General features: G+C 46.2%; 1 protein-coding gene across 1 annotated transcript in view; it reads left to right on the forward strand.

The window, feature by feature from the left end:
- Positions 1–1,964: 1,964 nt before the first annotated feature.
- Positions 1,965–5,000, forward strand: part of LOC127001705 (fibroblast growth factor receptor-like 1) — a 67,151-nt gene continuing 64,115 nt past the window's right edge. Inside the window, exon 1 of the mRNA XM_050866754.1 lies at positions 1,965–2,015. The gene's annotated coding sequence lies outside the window, so the exon portion shown is untranslated. The remainder of the gene's footprint in view (positions 2,016–5,000) is intronic.

Here is a 5,000-nt window from a genome sequence, read left to right on the forward strand (position 1 = left end):
GATATTTTTTGGAAAAGAACAGCACAGTAGGAGGAAGAGCAGGCAAGAGAAAGAGAAGGAGGAGGTGAAGGAGGAAGAGGAGGAGGGGGAAGGAGGAGAAAGAGGAAGTAGAAGAAAGACATCAAGGAATCTTTATATAAAACCAAACATAAAAAGCTAAACGAACTACTTCAGAACCATGTACATCTATTAGTACCTGTGAAGATAATTAATTTAACCACTACTCGTATTAACTCTGCGCGTAAGACCCATCTACAACTCTCATTTAGATACCTCGCAGTCATTATTTTACCCCCTAGTCATGCACCAATCACATGCATTATTTGAGGAAGATAAGAGGGGGAGGAGAAGGGGGAGAAGGAGGAGGAATAGGAGGAGAAGCAAGAGGAGACGGAAGTAATCTTTAATCATTAGGTAACCCAAATTGGAAGAGGGTTGGGTTGGTGCATTCACAAATGAATATCAATGAGCGGAATCAGTTGCCATTACCCGCCGCGCCCTTGCATTACCCGGACAACACTGGCATTGGGGGGCGCGGGAGGGAGTGTGGTCTAGGATTACGCGTAGAATATTTTACTCATGATTATCTTCGCGTTCACGTCCGTGGTTTTTACTATTTGATTGCTCGTGTGTGGAGATGTGTGTGGGGGTGGGGGTGTGGGGGGGGGAGATGCTGATTATAATTTTAGGATTTGATGTGTGTGTGTGTGTGTGTGTGTGTGTGTGTGTGTGTGTGTGTGTGTGTGAAAGATATCGGTAACCATATTTTGTTATTGAGATCGGAGTTACTTTTGGACTTTATAGATAAAAATATGATCTTTCGGTTGATTAGTTACCTAATTAGTTTATTTGTTAGTTCATTGATCATACTGTCAGCCAGTCAGTCAGCTAACCAGCCAGCCAGCGAGCTATCTAGCCAGCCATTTAGCCAGTCAGTCAATCAATTAGTCACTCAGTCAGCTTTTCATCCATCCATCCAGCCAGTTAATCAGTCAGTCAGCCAGCTATCTATCCAGCCATCCAGCCACCCATCCATCCATCCAGCCAGCTATCCAGCCACCCATCCATCCATCCAGCCAGCTATCCAGCCACCCAGTCACTCATCCAGCCAGCCAGCTATCCAGCCACCCATCCATCCATCCAGCCAGCTATCCAGCCACCCAGTCACTCATCCAGCCAGCCAGCTATCCAGCCACCCATCCATCCATCCAGCCAGCTATCCAGCCACCCATCCATCCATCCAGCCAGCTATCCAGCCACCCAGTCACTCATCCAGCCAGCCAGCGATCCAGCCACCCATCCATCCATCCAGCCAGCTATCCAGCCACCCAGTCACTCATCCAGCCAGCCAGCTATCCAGCCACCCATCCATCCATCCAGCCAGCTATCCAGCCACCCAGTCACTCATCCAGCCAGCCAGCTATCCAGCCACCCAGTCAGTCATACAGACAGCCAGCCATCCAGCCACATCCAGCCAGCCAGCTATCCAGCCACCCATCCATCCATCCAGCCAGCTATCCAGCCACCCAGTCACTCATCCAGCCAGCCAGCTATCCAGCCACCCAGTCACTCATCCAGCCAGCCAGCTATCCAGCCACCCAGTCACTCATCCAGCCAGCCAGCTATCCAGCCACCCAGTCACTCATCCAGCCAGCCAGCTATCCAGCCACCCAGTCACTCATCCAGCCAGCCAGCTATCCAGCCACCCAGTCACTCATCCAGCCAGCCAGCCAGCCAGTTAGTCAGTAAATCAGTCAGTCAGCCAGGCAGCCAGTCAGTAAGTCGGTCAGTCAGATAATCACCCAGCCAACCAGTGAGTCAATCAGATAGTCAGCAGGCCCCACAAGCAACTCAAAACCTAAAATCGCACAATGTTTCGTAGTTTATCACAATCTTTCTTGAATTACTTGTTTTCTACACACACTCCATTAACATGTATATTTTTTTTCGTTCCTCAGGTCGGTCTCCCTCACCTGGTATCGGCGTCCCTCTTACCTGCCACTCACACGGCCCAGGTAGCGTCTTCATTTTCCTTCGTTTTTTCTTCAGTATTGACGTATCTATCACCCCCGTCGCTGGTTTCACGGCTCGATGCTCATCTTGACTCGCCTGCCTCCCTACCTGCCTCCCTCTCTCCTTCCCTGCCTCCCTTCCTGATTTCTTCCCTCCCTCCCTCCCTGCCTCCTTTCCTACTTCCTTCCCTCCCTCCCTACCTGCCTCCCTCCTTCCCTCCCTGCCTCCCTTCCTGCTTCCTTCCCTCCCTCCCTCCCTGCCTCCCTACCTACCTGCCTCCCTCTCTCCCTCCCTTCCTCCCTCCCTGCTTCCTTCCCTCCCTCTCTCCCTGCCTCCTCACCTGCCTACCTGTCTTCTTTGCCTCGTTGCTCTGTGCTAATTATAGCCTTTGAAGTGTATGATATTTATTACTTTTTACACCTGAACGTTAATTGGTTGTATTTTCACACATTCTTATTTTATTTTACTCATTTTTGTGGCTAAGTAATATGTAAGAAAGACAAGACAACTTTTGTAGTATTTTTTTCGCTCCGTTTCCTTTATTTATTTGTATATTTATTTTCATATATATCTACTTTTATTATTGTTTCTATTTTTTGGCGTTAATTAATTTGCTTTTACTGTTTACTTTCTCATCTATCTCTATGAAACAATAATGTGTATATCTTTCCTTTATATTTACCTCAGTTCCCGATGCCTTTTGTGTTCAGAGATTTGAAAACAGAACGCAAGGACTAAACATGAGCGAAAAGTAGAGCATAAAGGCAAGGAATGTATACGCAATAATACGCGCATCTCCTCCTTTGTGTTTGAGCGGATGATGAAAAAGTACAAAAAATATATAATGAATTAAAAAAAAACTGACTATAGTGCAGTTCACCATCTCCCAGTTTCCCCCTGCGTTCATTTATGTCCCAGCCTGCGCCGGACGCTAAGCAGGCTGTGTAGGCTGAGTAGGTTGAGTAGGCTGGCTTTGAGCAGGCTGGAATGCGAAGTTGCCTGTCCCGCATAGGAAAAAAAGAACTACAGAGGAACATAAACTGACAATACATATAATACAACCATTAACCACTTCACCACAAAAACGGGATGATGATGATGATAATGATGATGATGATGAGGAGGAGGAGGAGGAGGATTAGGAGAAGGAGAAGGAGAAGGAGAAGAAGGAGGAGGAAGAAAAAAAGAAGAAGATGAATGGGAATGAGAAAATATTGCATTATAATATTCAAAGGAGAAAAAGAAAGTAAGGGAAGAAATTGAATGAACAAAAAAGGGTTTGAGAAGAAAATTATATTATTTGATTGAACAAACTGTATTGCGGAAAGGAAGAGACTCATATTTTCAGTGCACTAAAAAACACTCCAAGCAGGCAAGCAGGGGACTTGAAATAAAACAGACTGACTGCATAAAGATGGGGGTATCCTGAGAATCGGTTATTTATCACCTTTCTCCTCATCCAATAATCTATCTGCATCAACTACATAATCTACTTAATTCGTTCCAGTCATGTACTCCCTCATTCATGGACTTGTTTTTTCCCTCTCTCTAATTTCTACTTATTTCTACGGCTCCTAATTGAGTCATCTGAAGGGGCTATTACACTGGACAAATTTTCCGTGGATCTTCAGTCAAACCACGATTTCCGCTGGCGTGGTTCTCATTTGTTTCTTGTTATTGCTGCTGCTGATGATGGCGAGTAATACTGTCGTCCTTCGTTGAAATCTACCGTAGCTTTGGAAGATGGTGGACACGTCAGGAAACCACGGAAACATGAGAACCACGCCAGCGGAAATCGTGGTTTGACTGAAGATCCACGGAAAATTTGCCCAGTGTAATATCCCCTTTACTATAAACACTTTTTTTACGTCTTTGCAGTCTTTCCTTACATTCCCTTTCATTCTTCTACCCCGTTTTTGTGAATTTAGATTATGTCCGTGATTCACAAGTGCATGTAACACAACTATAACTTTCCTCTCGTAAATAACGTAACAAACTCCTCATTTTTCCACCCAAGTTTTCCTTTCAGTGTCATTGTTTCGTGTTTTATAATCTCGTAATGCATTCTTTGTGAGGGAACAAGAAAAATAAAGGGAATTCAGAATATGATAAAAACTGACGAAGAAGAAAATAATGAACCTCGTTAAAAGCATGAAACTACAGCAAAGGGAAGCAGATTAAAAAGCAGAAGTTTTTGAAGAAGGAAAGAGGAGGAGGAGGAGAAGGAGGAGGAGGAGGAGCTAGACGACGAGGAGGAGGAGGAGGAAAGACAGGTAGACGAGGAGGAGTAGGTTGGATAGAGAGGTAGGAGAAGAGGGGTTGGTGGAAGCAGGGTGGAAGGAAACGAAATATAAGTGGAGGAAAGGAGACGAGAGACGAAAGGGGAGAAGAGAAGAGGGGAGATGAAGGTGCTTGGAAGGGTGAGCAGGAAGAAGGAGACGGAGGAGGAGGAGGAGGAGGGCGTGGAGTGGCTGGATAATTTGTGAGCGTGGAAGCACCTCTCGGGGTCGGCTAGATACGGGTTGCTTTCCAGGTGTTAATGAGGCCTCAGGTGAGAGAGAGAGAGAGAAAAGGAGGGAGTGTGAGGGGAGGTTCTGGAGGTGCTCTTGACTCCATGCTGCCCAAGATCAAAGAGGGTTGTGTCCTCTTGGAGCGGCGGGTGTATCTGCGGCCCGAGTCAATAGTCTCTCCTTGGGCGGCATCAAAGACTCCTTCCTGCGCTCTCTCTCTCTCTCTCTCTCTCTCTCTCTCTTTCTTATTCTCCTCAATGGCTCTTAGCTCTTAACAGGAGTCTCCCTCTTGTATCAGATTCATCTACGCCTTTGTCGGGGTTTCTCTTGATGTTTCGTGAAATTAATTTTAAAAAGTTTTTTTCTACAGTATAACAAGGGGAGGCACAGGAAGAGAAGGAGGAGGAGGAGAATAGTAGCTGTAGGAGAAGCAGTGGGTGGAAGAGGAAGGAGCAGGCAGAAGAGGAAGGAGGAAGA

The sequence above is a fragment of the Eriocheir sinensis genome, chromosome 21 (assembly GCF_024679095.1).
Source record: "Eriocheir sinensis breed Jianghai 21 chromosome 21, ASM2467909v1, whole genome shotgun sequence".
Lineage (NCBI taxonomy): Eukaryota > Metazoa > Arthropoda > Malacostraca > Decapoda > Varunidae > Eriocheir > Eriocheir sinensis.